The following is a 27,086-nucleotide window of genomic DNA, read 5'->3' as shown; positions in this document are numbered from 1 at the left end:
TGGTTGAGGTCATGCAGATCCTAAGGGAGTTTGGAGACTTCTCGGGCTATAAGCTCAATGTGGGAAAGAATGAGCTCTTTGTGGTGCAGCCGGGGGATCAGGGAAGTGGGATAGACGACCTACCGTTGAGGAGGGCGGAAAGGAGCTTTCGATACTTGGGGATTAAGGTAGCTAGGACCTGGGGAGCACTGCACAAACTTAATTTGATGCGGCTGGTGGAACAGATGGAGGAGGACTTTAAAAGGTGGGACATGTTGCCACTCTCGCTGGTGGGCAGGGTACAGTTGATTAAAATGGTGGTTCTCCCGAGGTTTCTTTTTGTATTCCAATGCCTCCCAATTGTGATTACAAAGGCCTTCTTTAAGAGGGTAAGCAGGAGCATTATGGGATTTGTGTGGGCGAGCAAGACCCCGAGGGTAAGGAGGGGGATCCTGGAGCGTAGCAGAGATAGAGGAGGGTTGCTGTTGCCGAATCTGGGTGGCTACTACTGGGCAGCCAACGTGGCGATGATCCGTAAGTGGGTGATGGAAGGAGAGGGGGCGGCGTGGAAGAGGTTGGAGATGGCGTCCTGCAAAGGAATGAGCCTGGGGGCGCTGGTGACGGCACTGTTGCCGCTCTCGCCAACAAGGTACACCACGAGCCCTGTGGTGGCGGCAATGTTAAAGATCTGGGGGCAGTGGAGATGATGTAGGGGAGCGATGGGAGCCTCAAAGAACAAAGAACAAAGAAATGTACAGCACAGGAACAGGCCCTTCGGCCCTCCAAGCCCGTGCCGACCATACTGCCCGACTAAACTACAATCTTCTACACTTCCTGGGTCCATATCCTTCTATTCCCATCCTATTCATATATTTGTCAAGATGCCCCTTAAATGTCCCTATCGTCCCTGCCTCCACTACCTCCTCCGGTAGTGAGTTCCAGGCACTTTATCCTCTCCAACTTGATAAACTGGGATAAGTCCCAGGCCTCGGTGTGGTCCCCGATCAGGGATAACCATCGGTTTGTCCCAGGAAGGATGGACGGGGGGTTTCAGAGCTGGCATCGGGCAGGGATTAGAAGAATGGGGGACCTGTTCATCGACAGGACGTTTGCGAGTTTAAGGGCGCTGGAGGAGAAATTTGGACTACCCCCGGGAAATGCCTTCAGGTACATGAAAGTGAGGGCGTTTGTGAGGCGGCAGGTGAGGGAATTCCCGCTGCTCCCGGCACAGGGGATTCAAGACAGGGTGATTTCGGGCGTATGGGTCGGGGAGGGCAAGGTGTCGGCGATATACCAGGAGATGAAAGAAGAGGAGGAGGCTTTGGTAGAGGAGCTGAAGGGTAAATGGGAAGAGGAGCTGGGGGATGAGATTGAGGAGGGGCTGTGGGCTGATGCCCTAAGTAGGGTTAATTCCTCTTCCTCGTGTGCCAGGCTTAGTCTGATACAGTTTAAGGTAGTTCACAGAGCGCATATAACGGGGGCGAGGCTGAGTAGGTTCTTTTGGGTGGAGGACAGATGGGGGAGGTGCTAAGGAAGTCCGACGAACCATGTCCATATGTTTTGGTCATGCCCGGCACTGGAGGGGTTCTGGAGGGGAGTTGCGGGAACAGTATCTAAGGTGGTGAAAGTCCGGGTCAAGCCAAGCTGGGGGCTAGCACTATTTGGAGTAGTGGACGAGCCGGGAGTGCAGGAGGCGAAAGAGGCCAGCATTCTGGCCTTTGCGTCCCTAGTAGCCCAGCGAAGGATATTGTTAATGTGGAAAGAGGCGAAGCCCCCAAGCGTGGAGGCCTGGATAAATGATATGGCAGGGTTTATCAAGTTGGAGAGGATAAAGTTTGCCTTGAGGGGGTCTGCGCAGGGGTTCTACAGGCGGTGGCAACCGTTCCTAGACTATCTCGCGGAGCGTTAGATGAAGGTCGGACAGCAGCAGTAGCAACCCGGGGGCGGGGAGGGGAGGGGGGGGGGACATCTTTCTTGGGGGGGGAGGAGGGAGGGAGGGGGAAGGGGGGCCTTTCTGGGGGGCATTTGAGCAAGAAAATATATGAATGATCCGGGAAACTGATATGTACGGGAGGAATCCAATGTACAAAGTTCTGTATCATATTGACTTGCAATGTTCATGTCTTGCCATGCAAGCTTTCTTTCTTTTGTGTTAGGGGGGGGGGGGGGGGGGGCGGGGGGGTTGTTTTGTATGGTTGAAAATTTTGTTAAAAATTCTTAATAAACATTTTTTTTTTAAAAATCACAGGGATACTAATATTTAGCAGGGATACTAATATTTATCCAAGGCCTGGCCAATAGTAGGTCCAGGCAGCAGGCAATCTAGAGGTCATCCATCCCGACTATATGCCCCTGTTCCGGGGGCTATAGCAACGTAGTTGCCCCTCGAGGCTGCTCCGCCATTCAATAAGATCATGGCTGATCTGTGGCCTAACGCCATATACCGCCCTTGGCCCATGTCCCTGAATACTTTGGTTAACAAAAATCTCTCAGATTTAAAATTAACAACTCATCTAACATCAATTGCCATTTGTGGAAGACAGTTCTAAACTTCACCACCCTTTGTGTTTCCGAACATCTCTCCTGAATGACCTGGCCCTCATTTTTAGACAACTTAGCATGGCCAAGCCACGTAACCATCCTGCACATCTTTCACCTCTGATAGGCTAATGCGGTTCTTTATAGAAACATTTTTTAAAAATACTTGATTGTAAAAACAGACCGTGATGTGTCTTTTGATTTTCTCTCCCCTGCTGGCAGCACAATTTTATTCACAAACCTTCCTCGCAAAGCTGCATCCTTGCTGAGTTTATACCCTGTTCCCCCTCCTCCCTGGGATTTCTCCCATCCATGTCCACCAGAGGTGTCCAGACAGGACCTTGGTCCAGTATCTCTTCGGATAACCTCTGGGACCCCTTGGTTAGCGAGCGCAAAGTCCGAAAAGAGGCAGAGAGAGACTTCACGAGGACTTGATTCCGACTTTCCAGCGGTGCAGATTGGGTAATGTGCGAGGGGAAAGCTTCTGGAGCAATAGAACTGCAACCGTGTCAGTTTCGGTACATTTCTCAGGCGCGTAACTTTAAATGAAATGGCAAGTTCAGGGGAAGTTGAGATGTGAAAGTAAGTAACTCAGATGATAGCGAAGGGAGGTCGATTTTTCTGTCCATTGAACTACTATTTCTTTTCATGGAGGCTGAGGGGAAAATATGTCTATTTTCGCAATCGAGGAATCGCTGAATCCTGATATTAACGCTGTTCATTTCGTTGCTGTTCCTTAATTTCCCGTCACGACCGCTGCAAATGTGTTTGCACAGCGTCACCTAGTGTATTCGTTGGCGTTTTCCATCAAAAAAAGCAAAGATTTGCGCCACTGTTTGTAGGAAACTTTGAAACAAATTGCCAGCATGTTGAAGTGGATAAGGTTGTGTATTTTTATATTTCGACAATCGATGATTGTCATTCCCATGGTTTCCCCATTACCGAGACTAGCTTTTAATTCTAGGTTTTATACATTGAATTTAAGTTCAACGGTGGGATTTGCTGAAATAATATTTTCACACATTGATTCTGTCCCCCTTTTTACACTGTCCAAGGAAGCAATGTCGTGTGAAATTAGTGTGATTCAGTGATATTGGTTCTTGGACATTGGGAGAGTGTGGTAGTATGTATTGGGGGTCATGTGGGACTGGAAGCCCTAATGTCATTGGCTGACAGATCCCGGGTCCTGGTTGGCCTTTGACCTCTAGCTCCGCCCTGAAGGCGGAGTATAAGAAGCCGGAGTCCTCCCCCGCAGGCCATTCTACTATCGAGCTGCGGGGGAACAGACACGCTTAATAAAGCCTCATCGACTTCACTCTATTCGTCTCACGGAGTCTTTGTGCGCTACAATTTATTAAGCGTGCCTAAAAAAAAAGGACTATGGAGCTCAGGATCATTCCGGAATGCCTGAGGATCAGCCCCCACGCAGTGAACGCGGCAGCAGCCTTCAAGCACTGGCAGACTTGTTTCGAGGCCTACCTCAGAACGGCCACCGGCCGGGTCATAGAAGACCAAAAACTACAGGTCCTGCACTCGAGGGTGAGCACGGAGATCTTCTCCCTCATCGAAGACTCGGAGGATTTCCAGACGGCGTTCGCAGCACTGAAAAGTCTCTATGTCCGCCCAGTTAACCAAATCTACGCTCACTACCAGCTCGCGACGAGACGGCAAGGTCCCGGAGAATCGATGGACGAATTCTACGCCGCGCTGCTGATTTTGGGACGAGCCTGCAGCTGCCCTTCGGTGAACGCAAATGAACACACGGACATGTTAATGCGCGATGCTTTTGTGGCAGGTATGAATTCCTCCCAAATCCGCCAAAGACTTCTAGAAAGAGAGTCGCTAGGACTCTCAGAGGCCCGGGCCCAAGCAGCCTCCCTAGACGTGGCCGCGCGTAATACCCGCGCCTACGGCCCCGACCGCGCGGCAGCCCATTGGGCTCCGTACGTACCCGTCGCGACAAACCCACCCCCCCCCCCGGACACCCCACAGGCTTGCGCGGTCCAAATGCCAAGTCGCACCGGGGGCGCCCGCTGCTATTTCTGCGGCCAGGCGAAACACCCCCGGCAGCGCTGCCCGGCCCGCGCAGCGATCTGCAAGAGCTGCGGAAAAAAGGGCCATTTCGCGGTTGTGTGCCGGTCCCGCGAGGTCGCCGCTGTCCCGGGAGAACAGAGAGCCCTGCAAGCCGTTTACGCTCCCCAACCCCCCCAGCGCCCCATGTACGACCCGCAGACGCAGCCACTCTGGGTCCCGTCCACCGCGGTCCCGGGAGAACAGGGAGCCCTGCACGCCGCCTACGCTCCCCACCCGCTGGCGCAGCCGCTCTGAGTCCCGACCACCGCGGTCCCGGGAGAACAGGGAGCCCTGCACGCCGCTTACGCTCCCCAACCCCCCCCCCCCCCCGCACACCATGTATGACCCGCCGGCGCTACCACTTTGGGTCCCGACCACCACTCCCCACGGAGAAGAGGGAGTTCTGGCCGTCTCTAACGCCCCCCTAACCCCCCCCCCCGCGCTCCACGTCTGACCCGCCGGCACTACCAACTTGGGTCCCGACCACCGCTGTCCCCGGAGAGGAGGGAGCCCCGCGCGGTCCTAGCGCTCCCCAACCCCCCCAGCGCCCCATGTGCGACCTGCAGACGCCGCCATTTTGGGTCCCGGCCACCATGAGGGGAGGAAGGGCGCCGCCATCTTGGACCACCCCAAACCTCTGCGACGCGTGGGGGCGGCCATTTTGTCCACCCCCGCCGCCATCTTGTGACCCCCCAGCCACGTGCGATGTATGGGGGCGACCATTTTGTTCATCCCCGACGCCATCTTGGACGGCAACAACGGACCCCACTCCACGACTACAACCACGTCTCGCTTCAATTACGCTCGATCAAGCTCGGCCCCGGACACTCCAGACGACGACGACAACGGTGCTAATAAACGGCCACGAGACACCATGCCTAGTCGACTCCGGGAGCACGGAGAGCTTTATCCACCCCGACACGGTAAGACGCTGTTCCTTGACCACCTATCCCAGCGCACAAAAGATTTCCCTAGCTGCAGGATCCCACTCCGTACAGATCCAAGGATTCTGCATAGTTACCCTAACGGTGCAGGGGAGGGAGTTCAAAAACTACAAACTAAACGTCCTTCCCCAACTCTGCGCCCCCACCTTACTGGGATTAGATTTCCAATGCAATCTACAGAGCCTTACGTTCAAATTCGGCGGCCCAATACCCCCACTCACTATCTGCGGCCTTGCAACCCTCAAGGTGCAACCCCCGACCTTATTTGCGAACCTCACCCCGGATTGCAAACCCGTCGCCACTAGGGGCAGACGGTACAGCGCCCAGGACCGGACCTTCATTCGGTCCGAAGTCCAGCGGCTACTAATGGTGGGCATAATCCAGGCCAGCAAAGTCCCTGGAGAGCGCAGGTGGTAGTAGTGAAGACGGGAGAAACAAAGGATGGTCATAGACTATAGCCAGACCATCAACAGGTACACACAACTAGACGCGTACCCTCTCCCCCGCATATCCGACATGGTCAATCGGATTGCCCAATATAAAGTCTTCTCCACCGTGGACCTCAAGTCCGCCTACCATCAGCTCCCCATCCGCCCAAGTGACCGCAAGTACACAGCCTTCGAGGCAGACGGGCGATTATACCATTTCCTAAGGGTCCCATTTGGCGTCACAAACGGGGTCTCGGTCTTCCAACGGGAGATGGACCGAATGGTTGATCAACATGGGTTGCGGGCCACGTTCCCGTATCTCGACAATGTAACCATCTGCGGCCACGACCAGCAGGACCACGACGCCAACCTCCAAAAATTCCTCCAGACCACCAAAGCCTTGAACCTCACGTACAACGAGGACAAGTGCGTTTTTAGCACCAATCGGCTAGCCATTCTGGGCTACGTAGTGCACAATGGGATAATAGGCCACGACCCCGAACGTATGAGCGCCCTCATGGAATTCCCCCTCCCGCACTGCCCAAAAGCCCTGAAACGCTGCCTGGGGTTCTTTTCATACTACGCCCAGTGGGTCCCCCAGTACGCAGACAAGGCCCGCCCCCTAATACAGACCACGACCTTCCCTCTGTCGACAGAGGCTTGCCAGGCCTTCAGCCGCATCAAAGCGGATATCGCAAAGGCCACGATGCGCGCCATCGACGAGTCCCTCCCCTTCCAGGTCGAGAGCGACGCCTCCGACGTAGCTCTAGCGGCCACCGTTAACCAAGCGGGCAGACACGTGGCCTTTTTCTCCCGGACCCTCCACGCCTCAGAAATCCGCCACTCCTCAGTGGAAAAGGAAGCCCAAGCCATAGTGGAAGCTGTGCGACATTGGAGGCATTACCTGGCCGGCAGGAGATTCACTCTCCTCACTGACCAACTGTCAGTAGCCTTCATGTTCGATAATGTACTGCGGGGCAAAATCAAAAACGACAAGATCTTAAGGTGGAGGATCGAGCTCTCCACCTTCAACTACGAGATTTTGTATCGTTGCGGAAAGCTGAACGAGCCGTCCGATGCCCTATCCCGCGGCACATGTGCCAACGCACAAATTAACCGCCCCCAAACCCTCCACGCGGACCTCTGCCACCCGGGGGTCACTCGGTTTTTCCACTTCATCAAGTCCCGCAATCTCCCATACTCTTTAGAGGAGGTCCGTACAGTCACAAGGGACTGCCACATCTGCGCGGAATGCAAACCGCATTTTTTCAGGCCGGATGGTGCGCACCTGATTAAGGCTTCCCGCCCCTTTGAACGCCTTAGTCTCGATTTCAAAGGGCCCCTCCCCTCCACCGACCGCAACACATATTTTCTTAATGTGGTGGACGAATACTCCCGCTTCCCATTCGCCATTCCCTGCTCTGACATGACCGCGGCCACAGTCATTAAAGCCCTGAACACCATCTTCACACTGTTCGGTTGCCCCGCATACGTCCACAGCGACAGGGGGTCCTCTTTCATGAGTGACGAGCTGCGCCAGTTCCTGCTCAGCAAGGGCATAGCCTCAAGCAGGACGACCAGCTACAACCCCCGGGGGAACGGGCAAGTAGAGAGGGAGAACGGCACGGTCTGGAAGACCGTCCTACTGGCCCTACGGTCCAGGGACCTCCCAGTTTCACGGTGGCAGGAGGTCCTCCCGGACGCTCTCCACTCCATCCGGTCGCTATTATGTACGAGCACTAATCAAACGCCTCATGAGCGTCTCCTTGTCTTCCCTAGGAGGTCCTCCTCTGGAACATCGCTGCCGACCTGGCTGGCGGCCCCAGGACCCACCTTGCTCCGAAAGCATGTGCGGGCACATAAGGCGGACCTGTTGGTCGAAAGGGTTCACCTCCTCCACGCGAACCCGCAGTACGCTTACGTGGAGTACCCCGACGGCCGACAGGACACGGTCTCCCTGCGGGATCTGGCGCCCGCCGGCAACACACACACCCCCCGACACCATTCACCCTTCCTGTCACCGCCGCACCCCACGACCGCCCCCTTCCCAGGAGGATCGGTTCCCCTCCCCTCAGGCCCGACCAAGAATAAAGCCCAAGCTGAAACCGTAAGGCTCCCGGAGACGACAACACCGGTACAAGCACCACCACCACCACCGGGGCCGAGGCGATCGACACGGACGACAAGACCGCCCGACCGACTCGTGGCGTCGATCTAAATCAAGATATGGACTTTTCACAAGAACATTTTGCTTTTCTCCCTTTACCTTCTGTAAATAGTTGAAACAGGACAAAATTGTACAATACTGTATTGCCATGTGAATGTTTTTTTCCTCCCAGGACCAGCCCTTTAAACCCTTACCACCATACGAAGCATCACCCCGCCGGGTTCATTTTGACAAGGGGTGAATGTGGTAGTATGTATTGGGGGTCATGTGGGATTGGAAGCCCTAATGTCATTGGCTGACAGATCCCGGGTCCTGGTTGGCCGTTGACCTCTAGCTCCGCCCTGAAGGCGGAGTATAAGAAGCCGGAGTCCTCCCCCGCAGGCCGTTCTACTATCGAGCTGCGGGGGAACAGACACGCTTAATAAAGCCTCATCGACTTCACTCTATTCGTCTCACGGAGTCTTTGTGCGCTACAGAGAGCTTCCCTTCAAAAGATGCCATGATATCGCTTCTGCCGACCTGAGAAGGAACGGAGCAAATTGGCCATTTAAAAAACATAATTTCCAATAGTTATTTCCAATATTTCCAGTATTATTATTAGTATAGCAATCCCTTAGTACTTTAATTTTTTTAACTCGTTATTCCCAATTTGGAATATGAATCATGACAACACAAATCTGAACTGGTCGAGGAATGGGGGCGAGCTGTTCCTGTACACAACCAATTTAAAATAGTATTGCCTTGTGCACACAGGAAGGCCTATTGTACAACATGTCCACATCTCATTGATTGATAAGCGCTTGGTGATTCATATGCACAAGCATAAAACCTTTCAGCAGACAAAATGAAAAACATCATAGGATGGCACACAATATCATTATCCAATACATTAGCCACATTTTGCAATGGGGGCGACATAGTGGCACAGTGGTTAGCACTGCTGCCTCACAGCACCAGGGACTCGGGTTCAATTCCGACCACAGGAAGCTATGTACTCAGAGGGAGAATTCAGAATGTCCAAATTACCTAACGGCACGTCTTTCGGGACTTTTGGGAGGAAACCGGAGCACCCGGAGGAAACCCACGCAGAAACAGGAAGAATGTGCAGACTCCACACAGACAGTGACCCAAGCTGGGAATCAAACCCGGGACCCTGGCGCTCTGAAGCAACAGTGCTAACTACTGTGCTACCGTACTGCCCAATACAGTGCAGGAGACCATTCAGCCTATCTAGTCTGCACCAACCCGCTGAAAGAGCACCCTATCTAGGGTCAGGCCCCATCCTATCCACGTAACTCCACCTTACTTTTTGACACTGAGGGGCAATTTAGCATGGCCAATCCACCTAACTGCACATCCTGGACGATGGGAGGAAAATGGAGCACCCGGAGGAACCCCACACAGACACAGGGGAAAAGTGCAAACTCCACACAGTCATCTGAGGCTGGAATTGAACCTGGGTGCCTGGAGCTGTGAGGCAGCAGTGCTAACCACTGTGCCACCGTGCCGCCCACTTTTATGTTCCACTTTTTATATTCAAGACGGGTGAACTAATTACTAAGGTAATTAAGAGATAGAGGGATGGCTTGGAAAGTTGGAGTTGAGCTTCAAGATCAGCAATGACCTTATTAAATGGTAGTGCAGGCCCCAGGAGTCAAAAGGCCTACTCCAGCTCCAATTAAATAGTTCCCAAACTGTGAGTCACAACCGCCAATTGGGCTCACCCAAACAGCATTTGGGTCACAAACATCCCTTCCTCCAAGACTGCAGCCCACACCAGGGTCCAGGCAGCATTCAGCGTTGCCCTCGGCCTGCTCATGTCTCAATCACAGGCTTTTTTAGTCTTCTTCAGGCCATTAAAAAATGTTGTCTGTCGTCACACACTAGCTCGGATTCAGTCTGAGGATCCAGCTGCCAAAGCTGCTGCTCTTCCCTGCTGGCTGACCTGTGTGTTTGTTGGGGAGGAGGGGGGGCACGGGAACAGGGATGTCACCAGGAAATATGGACGGCTTAGCCGAAACAACAGCGGCCATAAGTCATGTTCTGTGACTGTTCAGAAGCCATTTCCCTGGACTGTCTGGACCATAGCTCCACATTCAGTTAAGCTACTCACTTTGTGAATGGAATTCACTTTATTTTGAAGCTGCACTGTGCATAGTAAAATGTACAATCAATGCCTCTGGGACTATTAATATTCTTTTGTGTCATTTGAAATCCACAGTACTAGATTAGAAACTTATTTGACTAGCCTCATATTAAAGTCAAGATGGCCTTTAGAGAACTTTGGTGTGATCTTCCTATAGATCAGGAAAACTGAATTGAAATTTCAACATACAAACATTCAAATTCGGAGCTGGAGGCCATCTGACCCTTCGGCAGTATCGCAGAAGGATCAAACGGACTTGAAATGTTAACTATGTTTCTCTCTCCACAGATGCTGACAGATCTGCTGAGGTTATCCAGCATTTTCTGTTTTTCTTATTGAAGTATAACCTCCCTACTTCTATATTCAATTCCCCTCACAATAAATGGTAACATTCTATTAGCTTTCCTTGCTGTACCTGCATAGTAGCTGTGGTGTTGGGTGCTCTGGTGCACAGATGAGCCAACACAGTTGTATGTGGTACAACTCTATTTTATTATAACTCTTATAATACAGTTCGTTCTGGATACTCTGCACGTGCTGTCTCCCTAAGTGTGTTTGGCAACAGATGTGTCCTGGTTCTCCTCTGCAGCTAATACTGACCACCGGGGGTCGTGTCTGTGCTTTTATATCTTTCTGTCATTGGTTGTGGTGTTGTGTGTTTTGATTTGTCTGTTGGTGTGTCTATCATGATGTGTGTGTTTGAATATCATGACATCCCCCCTTTTTACAAAGATATGTGCCGACGTGGTTATAAATATAATTGTGTCGTGAGTGCATCGAAGAGTGTGTGTGTGTGTTATGTACAGCGTGTGTATACGACGTAACTATTTACATGGGGCGATGTCGGGTGCGTCACACTAACAAGGTTGTACCATAACAAAACTTGGATGCGAGAGAAAAAAAAAACTTGAACATTGGTCTGGTCAGACGATATCTGGAACAATAAACAACAACAGGTTATAATACAGAAGTGTTTGACTTTTTGAACGTATGAACAGCGTTATAAGTCCAGTCTAATGGGTGACCGCCTCAAGAATGGGCTGGTCCTCAAGCCGGTTCAGCTGTGGAGATTTGGGGTCACACTGGTTCACCTTGGACTGTTGGAGGTGATGCTGTTGCCGAAGTCTCTACTTTACCATTTGTTGTACTTCGTGCAGTGCTTGGTTTTTTCATTCGTGCAAATATAACATTCAACATCTTTGTTAGTGGTGCCTTGGCTGTGGTTTGGTTCTGGTGGCGATGGAAGGGGCATGATCCGTGGCATCTCCACAAAGTCATCCTTGGGAACCAGTGGAGGATCCGGCGTGTGCGTACGGTTCAGTTGCGAGCGTGGAAGGCGGCGCAAAGCTCGCTGATTGCGCCTACGCACCAATCCATCCGCCCTGCATGCCAGGAACAAGGTGGAGTCTTTTTCTTTTTATGTTTGTGGTGGACGGCATCTTGTAGCCGATGGGTCGTCGCCATCGAAGTAGCACCATCACTAATATCATGCAAGGCGATGACTGTGCCAGATGTGGAAGTTGGCCGAGACCGTGTACGCTGGTTCCGGCCACCTGCTGTGCCGGAAGGGCGACTCCGCAGAGAAACGTCGAAGCATGTCGCCTTGGAGAGAGAATTGTTGCTCGCATCAACGTCTGGCGATGGCGCGAATTGGTGTGTCCATCTTGGACCGCCGGTGCTGGTTGCCACTGCCGTCCCAGTGGGACTGCCACGCGATCCATTCCCTGTCGCCGTGGCATCCGCCGTCACCCTGAGCGTGCCATCACCGAGGCCGCGACACCTCCCGTCCGGAGCAAGGTCTGGCGTGCGCGAATCAGAGTCGGCGCTTGGCTGCTCCCCATCTGGAGTCCGGTCTGCCTTCCGTCGATGCCCCCCGTCCGGAGTCCCAACAGGTTCACTGGAGGCAGCCGAGATTCCCTGAAGCTGCACTTCTGGAGTCGGAACATGCAGGAATGCACCAACCAGTGGAGAGGGTCGAGCCATCGAGGGTGGAAGCGGTGCGCCGCCACCGCAGTCGTCAGTGGTCCCACCGTGATCGTCGAGTGCCTCGGTACGCACTAGGCGAGGTCCGTCACCTTGCACCTTTTGCATGGGAAGTGGGATGCTGTCGTCACTCGTCTCACATCCCGTGGATAGATCCTCATTAGCAGCTTGCTGTTCACTAGGGTTGGGTAAATTGTCAGAGTTTTCATCTGGTGGTGCACACCATGTCGGTGGACTGTCATTGTCTTGCCGTTGTCCTTCATTTGGGCTTTTCTTCTTTGGAATTTTAAATCTTCCCCCAGACATTGCAGAACCTTGTTTATTACCCCCAAATTCTCCCATAGGTATGGTCTCGAATATAGGATCCAATGTTTCTATCGACATTGTACTATTTTCCAAAGAACATTCCATTTCACTTTTCTTCTCAGGTGCCTCATTTGTATCTTTGTCTAATGTACATGCCTTCATGGTCTCTGGGTCTGATTTTGCTGGGACTGGCATGGTCACAGTCTCTCTTTTACTGTTCTCAATTGCCCACATTATACTCCCCATACATAACTGCTTAATCACTGGGGTTAGTGTGGTACAATGGATAATCGGGTCGACCTTATCTGCATCTTCACCATTAGTGGAAAGCACACTTGGTTCACTTGAAACTGCTGTGGGTTTTAAATTCGTTATCTGGCTATTCGATGTCGGTGTCCTCAGGATTCTTGCTCCAATGTTCTGCTCAATAATCAGTGGAGCGTGTATAGGTTCAATGCAATTAATGTTCCCCTCAAGGTTTGAAGAGTCATTACTGACTAACTGCTGGTCTCCGAAGTTGGGATTTTGCGGTGTTGTGTTGAAGGGAGACATTTGTCCCTGCTGTAGATATGATTCAGGTTGTGTTATTTCCATTACCTGAGGATCAATGTCTTGTCCATTTTTTCGATCCGTACTAAAACACTGGCAATTCTCAGTCTGCTCCTTGCAAGTTAAACATTCAATTAATTTCGTTAGCAAATCCTCAGCATCCTTCTGTGGCCGTGCAGCATTATTAATCTCTGTTCGGCTATAATGATCCTGAAGGTCAGCGCATAAACCTTTTTTCTTCGGGCTTGGACGAGGCGATTCCTTTGGCTTGTCTTCAGTTGGGCTTGAACAGTCTTCAGCGCTGTGCCCTTCATTGTAGCATGAGAGACCGTCATGTTCATGCTGCTGTGTAGTGGAGCATGGTAGGCTGTTATAGCCTTCTTGCTGTTCACGTGAGCATGGCAGACTTGCATCGTCTGCCGCTGGTTGGTCAGGAGAGGTTGCTAGACCCTCATGGTCTTGTTCCTGCAAGGACTGCGCTCTGGAGTCTTGCGTTCCTTCCATCGTGGAGTCCGTCCACGAGCTCTCTGTGGAGGCTTGTGACACTGGAGTCACTTCTTGTTCGTGCAAGGACTGCGCTCTGGAGTCTTGCGTTGCTTCTATCGTGGAGGCTGTCCACGAGCTCTCTGTGGAGGCTTGTGACACTGGAGTCACTTCTTGTTCGTGCAAGGACTGCGCTCTGGAGTCTTGCATTTCTGCGATTGTGGAGTCTGTCCACGAGCTTGCTGTGGAAGCTTGTGACACTGGAGTCACTTCTGGTTCATGCGAGGACTGCACTCTGGAGTCTTGCATGTCTTCTTTCATAGAGTCGGGAACGTTGAGCGGGACGTGGACCACGCTCTGTGTGGCAGCAGGGCACTCTCCGTGTGCTTGCACCGCTCCCTGTCTGTTAATGTCAGGCTGCAGCATCATCCGGTACTGATAAGTTGGAACGTCATATCTGCTGGATTGAAGATCCCCAAATCCGAAAAATGAATCCGCATCTGTGTCGGATTCAATGTGGGGGCCGCCAATGTGCAACACGAAAGGTTCGTCCGAGTCATAGTCATATAGGACCACGGAGCTATCATTGGGCTCGCGAGGTCCGGAAACACTGTAAAGATCGTCATCGAAGTATTCAAGGTCGGAATCATCGGCTTGTGCGTAGGTAACTGCTTGTCGGAGGGTTCTTCGGAGGTCAAATTCATCTCCTGGGTCAATTTGCGGCACTGTGCTGTCATTCCAGGTGAGGGAAGGTTGTTTTACAGCTTTAACAGATTTTTGTTTTTTTGATTTGGGACGTTTCCCTTTTAAATTGGATTTGGGACGTTTCCCTTTTAAATTGGTGCAGTCTGGGGCCTCTGACATCCTGACGCTCGGTATGTAGCACGTAGGAAGCGACTGCGCATGCTCAGATCGCTGTTCCTTTACCGATGGCCGTTTTCTTGACTGCGCATGCGCAGCATCTCGCGCATGCGCAAACGAAACTTCCGGTTCTGCACACTGCTCGTGCAACTGTGCTAGCGTGATACCTTTAGCAAGATGGCCGCTGACCTCGACCCAGCCTTCTCTCAGGCCCGGGATTTCGGCCTCTGGGAATTCGGGCTCCGGGATCCCAGCCACGAGGTGAGTACTGCAGCTTTTCTTACCTTTATGTGCCGATTGGATTGCGTTTTCTTCACAGTACTTGGAGAATTTGCCCAGGACTGCCTGGTAATCGTACCTTTGCTGCCTCCTGAAGAACCTGAACCTTCTGAATATTTCTCTTGCCCTTGCACCGGCGATGGTGAGGAGAAATTCAATTTTTTCCCTATCATCCAGGTCTTGGAGTTCAGCTGCCACCAGGAACAATTCGAACATTTGCCGGAATCGCCGCCAGTTTTCGCGGAGGTCGCCGTGGCACTGGAGCGGCTGCGGAACCGGGAGCTCGTACATCATGCCTGGGCACTGCTGGTTGTCTGTGTACACGGAGGTATGCCGGCAGGTATCGATCCACTCCTGTACCATGTGGTGTTGGGTGCTCTGGTGCACAGATGAGCCAACACAGTTGTATGTGGTACAACTCTATTTTATTATAACTCTTATAATACAGTTCGTTCTGGATACTCTGCACGTGCTGTCTCCCTAAGTGTGTTTGGCAACAGATGTGTCCTGGTTCTCCTCTGCAGCTAATACTGACCACCGGGGGTCGTGTCTGTGCTCTTATATCTTTCTGTCATTGGTTGTGGTGTTGTGTGTTCTGATTTGTCTGTTGGTGTGTCTATCATGATGTGTGTGTTTGAATATCATGACAGTAGCCTTTTGTGATTCCTGCACTGGGACACACAGATCCCTCAGAATCTCAGAGCGCTGCAATCGCTCACCACTTAGATATTAGGCTTCTTCTTTATTCTTCCTGCCAAAATCGACAATTTCACATATTCCCACACTATACTCCATTTGCCAGATCTTTGTCCACTCACTTAACCTATGTCCTTCATAGAATCCCTACAGTGAGGAAGGAGGCCAATTAGTCCTTCAAGTCTGCACCAACCCATCGAAAGGGCACTTTACCCATGTCCACTCCACCCTATCCCCATAACCTAACCTGCATGTCCCTGGACACTAAGGGACAATTTATTATGGCCAAACCACCTAACCTGCACATCTTTGGACTGTGAGAGGAAACCGGAGCACCCGGAGGAAACCCACACAGACACAGGGAGAATGTGCAAACTCCACACAGACCCAAGGTCAGAATCGAACCTGAGTCTCTAGCGCTGTGAGGCAGCAGTGCTAACCACTGTGCCGCCCTCATAGCCTCCTTATGGCCTTGTCACAACTTAGTTTCCTACCTATCTTTATATCAGCAGCAAATTTAGCACCCATATCTTATGTTCCTTTGTCCAAGTCATGTGGATCAATTGTAAAAGATTGGGTCCCCAGCATTGAACCCTGTGGCATACCACTATTTACATTCTGCCAACTAGAAATAAGAACCATTTATGGCTCCCCTGTTTCCTGGCCAAGTTCCGTGAACTGGACCTGCTCAGATAAAGTTATGGACTGGTGAATACTTATAAAATAATAACGGTCTTACAACGTACTTGTGGTGAACCACTGTGTTAGGGGATGTAAGGTAGAACCTGCACTACAGGTTCGCTGATAGCTCCTGCCGGCTGGCTCCGCCCACTAAGATCTGTATAAATATGCATGACTTTCATTGCCCTGCCATTTAACCAGCTGCAGCAGGAGGCCATGCATCTGACTGCAATAAAGCCACAGTTGTACACAGTCTGCGTCTTTGTGCAATTGATTGCGCATCAATTTATTGCAGTCAGATTTTTCCACAGAATAGATATCAGAATCAAACAAGATTGCCTGCAGCTGGATACGCACTCGCCCACCGCCAGAAAAGACTTTACTCACTGGCTAGCCTGTTTTGAGGCCTACATCAGTGCTGCGGACCCTGCGCCAATGGAGGCTCAGAAGATAAAGGTCCTGGACTTCCGGTTGCGGCGATGCGGAGCTAAGCCGCACATTTCAGCGGCTCCCACTAGAATGGACTTTTGGGCTCTCCAGAGGAGCCCCAATGGAAATGTTTCGATCACTTCCTGTGTGGGAAGGTGAGAGCAAGGTGTATGGAGGGGACCAGAAGTGGAGCGGGGGGTAAAAGCGGCTTTGGAGCAGCGACAGAAACGAGGGAGAAAAAACAAGATGGCGGAGGGCGGAGATCGAGCAGCATGGGGGCCGGAGCAGCAGGAGTTTCTCAGGCGCTGCGTGGAGGAGCTTAAAAACGACGTGCTGGCGCCACTGCTGACGTCGATCAAGGGGCTGAAGGAGACCCAGAAGCCCAGGAGGTAGAGATCCGAGAGGTGAGGGAAAAAAACACCGAGAACGAGGGCGAGATCTTGGGCCTGGCGGTGAAGATGGAGGCGCACGAGGCGCTGCACAAGAGGTGGGCCGAAAGATTCGAGGACCTGGAGAACAGGTTGAGGATGAAGAATCTTCGGATTCTGGGTCTCCCTGAAGGGGTGGAGGGGGCCGATGCCGGGGCGTATGTGAGCACGATGCTCCATTCGCTGATGGGTGCGGACGCCTCTCCGAGTCCCCTGGAGCTAGATGGGGCTCACAGGGTCCTGGCGAGGAGACCCAAGGCCAACGAACCGCCAAAGGCGATAGTGGTGAGGTTTCATCGTTTCGTGGACAGAGAGTGTGTCCTGAGATGGGCCAAGAAGGAGCGGAGCAGTAGATGGGAGAATGCGGTGATCCGAGTCTACCAGGACTAGAGTGCGGAGGTGGCAAAGAGGAGAGCTGGCTTTAATCGGGCCAAGGTGGTGCTGCATAAGAAGAGGGTGAAATTCGGAATGCTGCAGTCACATTTCAGGATCGACACCGCTACTTTGAGACGCCTGAAGAGGCTTGGACCTTTATCCAAACGGAAAAATTGGACTCAACCTGAGGTTTGCACTGAGTGCTGAAGTTGATGCATTTGAGTGCGATAGTGAGAGTTTGGTGACCGAGGGAGTATAAGGCTTCATTTTTATCTAAAGTTTAGTCTTTCTTTTATTTAGTTAATTAACTTAAAAGTTGCTGTTTGGTTTAGAAGAAGGTGAATTTTCAATAAGCTTTAAACCAGCTTCTACTTGTAGGCACTTGCAGCTGGAGCTTGTTAATTAGTTAATTGGATTAGGCCAGGTTTTCAGAGACTAGATTCACAGTATAAAAGTGATCCCCTACAGTGCAGACTTTGTTTGCACTGAGTGCTGAATTTGGTGCATTTGAGTGCGATAGTGAGAGTTTGGTGACCGAGGGAGTATAAGGCTTCATTTTTATCTAAAGTTTAGTCTTTCTTTTATTTAGTTAATTAATTTAAAAGTTGCTGTTTGGTTTAGAAGAAGGAGAATTTTCAATAAGCTTTAAACAGGCTTCTACTTGTAGGCACTTGCAGCTGGAGCTTGTTAATTAGTTAATTGGATTAGGTCAGTTTTCAGAGGCTAGATTCACAGTATAAAAGTGATCCCCTACAGTGCAGACTTTGTTTGCACCGAGTGCTGAATTTGGTGCATTTGAGTGCGATAGTGAGAGTCTGGTGACCGAGGGAGTGCTGAATTTGGTGCATTTGAGTGCGATAGTGAGAGTTTGGCGACTGAGGGAGTGCTGAATTTGGTGCATTTGAGTGCGATAGTTAGAGTTTGGTGACCGAGGGAGTTAGGTGAGGAGGGAGTAAGGCGCTCCTTTCATTTTGTTTCCGACATTTCCGCAAAGAGTGCGAAGAGAGCCAGGAGTTTACAGAAAGTGTAGCTGACTGGGAGCAGGGTCGGAGGGCGGAGATCTAGTTAGTCCACAGGGCAGCTATATTCTGTCAGGTAAGAGGGGATGGAGGCTAGGCCAGTTACATGCTCCTCCTGTAGGATGTGGGTGGTGAGGGATACCACCGGTGTCCCCACTGACTATACCTGCGGGAAGTGCACCCAACTTCAGCTCCTCAAAGACCGTGTTAGGGAACTGGACCTGAAGCTGGATGAACTTCGGATCATCCGGGAGGCAGAGGGGGTGATTGAGAAGAGTTACAAGGAGGTAACCACACCCAAGGTACAGGACAAGAATAGCTGGGTTACAGTCAGGGGGAAAAAAACAAACAGGCAGAAAGTGCAGGGATCCCTCGTGGCCGTTCCCCTTCAAAACAAGTATACCGTTTTGGATGCTGTTGGGGGGGATGACCTACCGGGGGAAGGCCCTAGCGGCCAGGTCTCTGGCACTGAGTCTGGCTCTGGGGCTCAGAAGGGAAGGGGGGAGAATAGAAAACAAAAGTTGTAGGAGATTCAATGGTTAGGGGAATAGATAGGAGATTCTGTGGTCGCGAGCGAGACTCCCGGAAGGTATGTTGCCTCCCGGGTGCCAGGGCCAGGGATGTCTCGGATCGTGTCTTCAGGATCCTTAAGGGGGAGGGGGAGCAGCCAGAAGTCGTGGTGCACATTGGTACCAACGACATAGGTAGGAAAAGGGGTGTGGAGGTAATAAACAAGTTTAGGGAGTTAGGCTGGAAGTTAAAAGCCAGGACAGACAGAGTTGTCATCTCTGGTTTGTTGCCGGTGCCACGTGATAGCGAGGCTAGGAATAGGGAGAGAGTGCAGTTGAACACGTGGCTGCAGGAATGGTGTAGGAGGGAGGGCTTCAGGTATTTGGATAATTGGAGCGCATTCTGGGGAAGGTGGGACCTGTACAAGCAGGACGGGTTGCATCTGAACCAGAGGGGTACCAATATCCTGGGAGGAAGGTTTTCTAGTACTCTTCGGGAGGGTTTAAACTAATTTGGCAGGGGAATGGGAACCGGATTTGTGGTCCAGCAACTAAGGTAGCCGATATTCAGGACGCCAAAGCGTGTAATGAGGCAGTGGGGAAGGGAACACTGACAAAGGAGAGTACTTGCAGGCACGGAGAGGGGTTGAAGTGTGTATACTTCAACGCAAGAAGCATCAGGAATAAGGTGGGTGAACTTAAGGCATGGATCGGTACTTGGGACTACGATGTGGTGGCCATCACGGAAACTTGGATAGAAGAGGGGCAGAAATGGTTGTTGGAGGTCCCTGGTTATAGATGTTTCAATAAGATTAGGGAGGGTGGTAAAAGAGGTGGGGGGTGGCATTATTAATTAGAGATAGTATAACAGCTGCAGAAAGGCAGTTCGAGGAGTATCAGCCTACTGAGGTAGTATGGGTTGAAGTCAGAAATAGGAAAGGAGCAGTCACCTTGTTAGGAGTTTTCTATAGGCCCCCCAATAGTAGCAGAGATGTGGAGGAACAGATTGGGAAACAGATTTTGGAAAGGTGCAGAAGTCATAGGGTAGTAGTCATGGGCGACTTTAACTTCCCAAATATTGAGTGGAAACTCTTTAGATCAAATAGTTTGGATGGGGTGGTGTTTGTACAGTGTGTCCAGGAAGCTTTTCTAACGCAGTATGTAGATTGTCCGACCAGAGGAGGGGCAATTTGGATTTAGTACTGGGTAATGAGCCAGGGCAAGTGATAGATTTGTTAGTGGGGGAGCATTTTGGAGATAGTGACCACAATTCTGTGACTTTCACTTTAGTAATGGAGAGGGATAGGTACGTGCAACAGGGCAAGGTTTACAATTGGGGGAAGGGTAAATACGATGTTGTCAGACAAGAATTGAAGTGCATAAGTTGGGAACATAGGCTGGCAGGGAAGGACACAAGTGAAATGTGGAACTTGTTCAAGGAACAGGTGCTACGTGTCCTTGATATGTATGTCCCTGTCAGGCAGGGAAGAGATGGTCGAGTGAGGGAACCATGGTTGACAAGAGAGGTTGAATGTCTTGTTAAGAGGAAAAAGGTGACTTATGTAAGGCTGAGGAAACAAGGTTCAGACAGGGCATTGGAGGGATACAAGATAGCCAGGAGGGAACTGAAGAAAGGGATTAGGAGAGCTAAGAGAGGGCATGAACAATCTTTGGCGGGTAGGATCAAGGAAAACCCCAAGGCCTTTTACACATATGTGAGAAATATGAGAATGACTAGAGCGAGGGTAGGTCCGATCAAGGACAGTAGCGGGAGATTGTGTATTGAGTCTGAAGAGATAGGAGAGGTCTTGAACGAGTACTTTTCTTCTGTATTTACAAATGAGAGGGGCGATATTGTTGGAGAGGACAGTGTGAAACAGATTGGTAAGCTCGAGGAAATACTTGTTAGGAAGGAAGATGTGTTGGGCATTTTGAAAAACTTGAGGATAGGCAAGTCCCCCGGGCCTGACGGGATATATCCAAGGATTCTATGGGAAGCAAGAGATGAAATTGCAGAGCCGTTGGCAATGATCTTTTCGTCCTCACTCTCAACAGGGGTTGTACCAGGGGATTGGAGAGTGGCGAATGTCGTGCCCCTGTTCAAAAAAGGGACTAGGGATAACCCTGGGAATTGCAGGCCAGTTAGTCTTACTTCGGTGGTAGGCAAAGTAATGGAAAGGGTACTGAAGGATAGGATTTCTGAGCATCTGGAAAGACACTGCTTGATTAGCAATAGTCAGCACGGATTTGTGAGGGGTAGGTCTTGCCTTACAAATCTTATTGAATTCTTTGAGGAGGTGACCAAGCATGTGGATGAAGGTAAAGCAGTGGATGTAGTGTACATGGATTTTAGTAAGGCATTTGATAAAATTCCCCATGGTAGGCTTATGCAGAAAGTAAGGAGGCATGGGATAGTGGGAAATTTGGCCAGTTGGATAACGAACTGGCTAACCGATAGAAGTCAGAGAGTGGTGGTGGATGGCAAATATTCAGCCTGGATCCCAGTTACCAGTGGCGTACCGCAGGGATCAGTTCTGGGTCCTCTGCTGTTTGTGATTTTCATTAATGACTTGGATGAGGGAGTTGAAGGGTGGGTCAGTAAATTTGCAGACGATACGAAGATTGGTGGAGTTGTGGATAGTAAGGAGGGCTGTTGTCGCCTGCAAAGAGACATAGATAGGATGCAGAGCTGGGCTGAGAAGTGGCAGATGGAGTTTAACCCTGAAAAGTGTGAGGTTGTCCATTTTGGAAGGACAAATATGAATGCGGAATACAGGGTTAACAGTAGAGTTCTTGGCAATGTGGAGGAGCAGAGAGATCTTGGGGTCTATGTTCATACATCTTTGAAAGTTGCCACTCAAGTGGATAGAGCTGTGAAGAAGGCCGATGGTGTGCTCGCGTTCATTAACAGAGGGATTGAATTTAAGAGCCGTGAGGTGATGATGCAGCTGTACAAAACTTTGGTAAGGCCACATTTGGAGTACTGTGTACAGTTCTGGTCGCCTCATTTTAGGAAGGATGTGGAAGCTTTGGAAAAGGTGCAAAGAAGATTTACCAGGATGTTGCCTGGAATGGAGAGTAGGTCTTACGAGGAAAGGTTGAGGGTGCTAGGCCTTTTCTCATTAGAACGGAGAAGGATGAGGGGCGACTTGATAGAGGTTTATAAGATGATCAGGGGAATAGATAGAGTAGACAGTCAGAGACTTTTTCCCCGGGTGGAACAAACCATTACAAGGGGACATAAATTTAAGGTGAAAGGTGGAAGATATAGGAGGGATATCAGAGGTAGGTTCTTTACCCAGAGAGTAGTGGGGCATGGAATGCACTGCCTGTGGAAGTAGTTGAGTCGGAAACATTCGGGACCTTCAAGCAGCTATTGGATAGGTACATGGATTACGGTTAAATTATATAGTGTAGATTTATTTGTTCTCAAGGGCAGCACGGTAGCATTGTGGATAGCACAATTGCTTCACGGCTCCAGGGTCCCAGGTTCGATTCCGGCTTGGGTCACTGACTGTGCGGAGTCTGCACGTCCTCCCCGTGTCTGCGTGGGTTTCCTCCGGGTGCTCCGGTTTCCTCCCACAATCCAAAGATGTGCGGGTTAGGTGAATTGGCCAATGATAAATTGCCCTTAATGTCCAAATTGCCCTTGGTGTTGGGTGGAGGTGTTGAGTTTGGGTAGGGTGCTCTTTCCAAGAGCCAGTGCAGACTCAAAGGGCCGAATGGCCTCCTTCTGCACTGTAAATTCAATGATAATCTATGATTAATCTAGGACAAAGGTTCGGCACAACATCGTGGGCCGAAGGGCCTGTTCTGTGCTGTATTTTCTATGTTCTATGTTCTATGTCTGTGGTTGTGGGGGGATGTCGGTTGTATACAGGGTTTTAACTATGCGTAAGGAATGTTCCACAGGTGGGGCGATGGATGGGGATGGGGGACGAGATTTGATGGGGAGACTGTGGGGAATGTGGACGCCGGTGCTGGAGGGAGGGGAGGCCCGGGGATGGGGGAATTGGAATTGGGATAAGGCCGCAACAGGAGCTGCGCCACAGGGGGCGGGGCTGGCTCAGAAAAGCACAGACTTTTTCCCGCGTTAGGGAAGGGCGGAGGGGTTTCCTTCGGGGGGGGGTAGAAGGGTGGGCGGGGAAGGTTTTTTTTCCTAGGGGCACATGAGTAAGGAAATACATAAACATATGGGAAAGTCGATATGTGCGGGAGGAACCCCTTGTGCAAAGTTCTGTATTATGTTGAATTGATATGTTTATGTCTTGCTATGCAACTTTCCTTTTCTATTTTGTTACGGGGGGCGGGGGAGGGGTGGGTTGAATGGTGGAAAATTTTTGTTGAAAAATTCTGAATAAACATATTTAAGAAAAACAAGAAGATAAAGGTCCTGTATTCCAGACTGAGCTCCAGCGTGTTCACGTTGATCCAAGATGCCTCGAATTACGCGAAAGCAATGTCCTTAAAGAACACTATGCTCAGAAGATGAACATGCTCTTCGCCAGGCATGTCCTCGCCACCCGCTCGCAACTACCTGGTGAGTCCATCGAAGACTTCTGGCGCGCCCTAATTCCACTCATCCGGGACTGTGACTGTCAGGCCATTACGGCCGCTGAACACGCTAACCTCCTCATGCGCGATGCTTTCGTGACGGGGATTGCGTCGGACCGCATCCGAGAACGATTACTAGAAGGGGCCACGCTCGAACTAGCGGAGACGAAAACCTTGGCGCTCTCCATGACAGTCGCATCCCATAATGTACAGTCCTACCCCTCCTGCCACGCTGCCCACCCTTCTACCCCTTCCTGGACCCCGCCGACGACCTCCTCAGCTGGGGCCCTGCCTTCCCAATATGCCTGCGCCACACGCCGATCCGCGCACCCCGGGGGTCCCCGCTGCTACTTCTGCGGTCAGCAGAAGCACCCCCGCCAACACTGCCCAGCCCACACTGCCGTTTGTAAATCCTGCAGTAAGAAGGGCCACTTTGCGGCTGTGTGCCAGGCCTGCGTAGTCGCTGGGATGGTGCCCGCTATCGCCACCTCTCCCATGCCAAACGCACAATGGGAGCCACCATCTTCTCCTCCCGGGCCATGTGCGACCAATGGGTGCCGCCATCTTGTCCCCCTTCGGCCACATGGCCCCATGAGCGCCGCCATCTTGTCCCGACCCCGCAATGTGCACATCATGGGCGCTGCCATCTTGTTCCCCACAGGGTCTTCGGACATCCCGAGATCGGAACCGCACACGCTCGCCATCCGAAGCATCCGACGACTACCCGCAGCTTGCTTTGATGACGCTGGACCAATCTCGCCCGCACAACCTGGCCACCGCGTCGACGACGGTGAAAATCAACGACCACGCTACCTCGTGCCTGCTGGACTCCGAGAGCACCGAAAGCTTCATACACCCAGATACGGTAAGGCGCTGCTCCCTCACGGTCCATCCTGCCAATCAAAGGATCTCCCTAACCTCCGGATCCCACTCCGTCCCGATCCAAGGCTTCTGTACAGTCACCCACACTGTCCAGGGCGTAGAATTTAGTAACTTCCACCTCTATGTCCTTCCGAATCTCTGCGCTGCACTCCTGTTGGGCCTGGACTTCCAGTGCAATCTCCAGAGCCTCTCCCTCAAATTTGGTGGCCCTACCGTCCCTTACCGTTTGCGGCCTCGCGACCCTCAAGGTCGATCCCCCCTCCCTTTTTGCCAATCTAACTGCGGATTGCAAGCCCGTTGCCACAAGGAGCAGACGGTACAGCACCCAGGACAAGACCTTCATCAGGTCCGAAGTCCAGCGACTGCTTAAGGAGGGTATTATCGAGGCCAGCAACAACCCCTGGAGAGCCCAAGTGGTAGTGGTTAAAACTGGGGAGAAACACAGGATGGGCGTGGACTACAGCCAGACCATCAATCGGTACACGCAGCTCGACGCGTACCCCCTCCCACGCATATTTGATATGGTCAATCCAGATTGCGCAGTACCGGCTCTTCTCAACAATTGACCTGAAATCCGCCTACCACCAGCTCCCCATCCGGAAGTTGGACCGTCCATACACTGCCTTCAAGGCGGATGGTCGCCTCTACCACTTCCTTAGGGTCCCTTTCGGCGTCACAAACGGGGTCTCGGTCTTCCAAAGGGAAATGGACCGAATGGTCGACCAGTACGGTTTGCGGGCCACCTTTCCGTACTTAGATAATGTCACCATCTGCGGCCATGACCAGCAGGACCATGATGCCAACCTCGATAAATTCCTCCGCACAGCCACTCTTCTCAACCTGAGAAGTGTGTGTTCAGCATGACCCGGTTCGCCATTCTCGGCTATGTCGTCCAAAACGGACTTCTCGGGCCCGACCCCGATCGCATGCGCCCCCTCATGGAGCTCCCCCTCCCCCAATGCCCCAAGGCCCTCAAACGCTGCCTGGGGTTCTTTTCCTACTACGCCCAGTGGGTCCCAAACTATGCGGACAAGGCCCGCCCACTCATTCAGTCCACCCAATTCCCTCTCGCGGCCGAGGCACAACACGCTTTCGTCACATCAGAGCAGACATCGCCAAGGCTGGGATGCGCGCAGTGGACGAGTCATTGCCTTTTCAAGTAGAAAGCGACGCTCCAGGTGTCGCCCTTGCTGCCACTCTAAACCAGGCAGGCAGACCCGTGGCATTCTTTTCCCGCACCCTTCATGCCTCTGAAATTCGACACTCATCCGTCAAAAAGGAGGCCCAAGCTAGCGTTGAAGCTGTGCGGCATTGGAGGCGTTACCTGGCCAGTAAGAGATTCACTCTCCTCACTGACCAACAGTGGGTAGCCTTCATGTTCAATAACACACAGTGGGGCAAGATCAAAAATGATAAAATCTTGCTGTGGAGAATCAAACTCTCCACCTATAATTACGAGATTTTGTATCGCCCAGGTCAACTCAACGAACCCCCAGACGTCCTCTCCCGAAGTACATGTGCCAGCGCACAAGTGGACCAACTCCGGGCCCTACACGACAGCCTTTGTCACCCGGGGTCACTCGATTGTACCATCTGGTCAAAGCTCGCAATCTGCCCTACTCCGTCGAGGAAGTAAGGACAGTCACCAGGGACTGCCAGGTCTGTGCGGAGTGCAAGCCGCACTTCTACCGGGCGGACCGTGCGCGCCTGGTGAAGGCTTCCTGCCCCTTTGAACGCCTCAGCGTGGATTTCAAAGGGCCCTGCCCCTCCACCGACCATAACACGTACATTCTCAGTGTGGTCGATGAGTACTCCAAATTCCCCTTCGCCATCCCATGCCCGATATGACGTCTGCCACCGTCATCAAGGCCCTCAACACCATCTTCGCTCTGTTCGGTTTCCCCGCCTACATCCACAGTTACAGGGGATCCTCATTCATGAGCGATGAACTGCATAAGTTCCTGCTCAGCAGGGGTATTGCCTCCAGCAGGACGACCAGCTACAACCCCCGGGGAAACGGGCAAGTAGAACGGGAGAATGGGGCGGTTTGGAAGGCCGTCCAGCTGGCCCTACGGTCCAGGAACCTCCCAGCCTCTCGCTGGTAGGAGGTCCTCCCTGACGCTCTACACTCCATCCGGTCACTATTGTGTACCGCCACCTATAACACACCCCATGAACGTGTTTTTACCTTCCCCAGGAAATCCACATCCGGGGTGTCGCTCCCGACTTGGCTCGCAGCTCCAGGACCGGTCCTTCTCTGTAGGCACGTCCGACTCCACAAGGTGGACCCCTAGGTGGACAGGGTTCACCTGCTCCACGCCAACCCTCAATATGCCTACGTGAAGTTCCCTGACGGCTGCCAAGATACTGTCTCACTCAGGGACCTGTCACCGTCAGGTTCCACCCCAACACACTCCCCCACCCATGCGCCCCCCCTCCCACCCGCCGCCAACATTGACCCCACCAGACCAACCCCCCCCCCCTTTCTGCACAAGAGGACGAAGAGGATTTTGGCACGCTCCCGGAGTTCCCCGATGACTGGCCAGCATCAGCACCGCCACCACCGCCATCGGTGCTACCTCCACCACCGCCAGCACCGATTTCGCCACCACCGTTACGCCGCTCCCAACGAAGCACCAAAGCACCGGATCAGCTGAACCTTTGACGGACTCCGGACCGTCAACATGGACTTTTCTTTTTTCTTCTTCCTTGTTTTTCCCCATTCTTAACACCGTACATACTTGCACTATTTGTATATAGTTTCACATCACCCCCGC

The 27,086-nt window shown here is 51.9% G+C and overlaps 1 long non-coding RNA gene across 1 annotated transcript; it reads left to right on the top strand.

Annotated features, from left to right (window-relative positions):
- Positions 1-2,732: 2,732 nt before the first annotated feature.
- On the top strand, positions 2,733-24,283 carry LOC140407765 (uncharacterized). Its single transcript, XR_011939788.1, has 3 exons — positions 2,733-3,099; positions 23,278-23,413; positions 24,089-24,283. It is a non-coding gene; the product is annotated as an uncharacterized lncRNA (long non-coding RNA).
- Positions 24,284-27,086: the final 2,803 nt, after the last annotated feature.

Source organism: Scyliorhinus torazame, chromosome 2 (assembly GCF_047496885.1).
Source record: "Scyliorhinus torazame isolate Kashiwa2021f chromosome 2, sScyTor2.1, whole genome shotgun sequence".
NCBI lineage: Eukaryota > Metazoa > Chordata > Chondrichthyes > Carcharhiniformes > Scyliorhinidae > Scyliorhinus > Scyliorhinus torazame.
The sequence above is the reverse complement of the archived record's forward strand: the minus strand, read 5'-3'. Positions and strand labels throughout refer to the sequence as shown.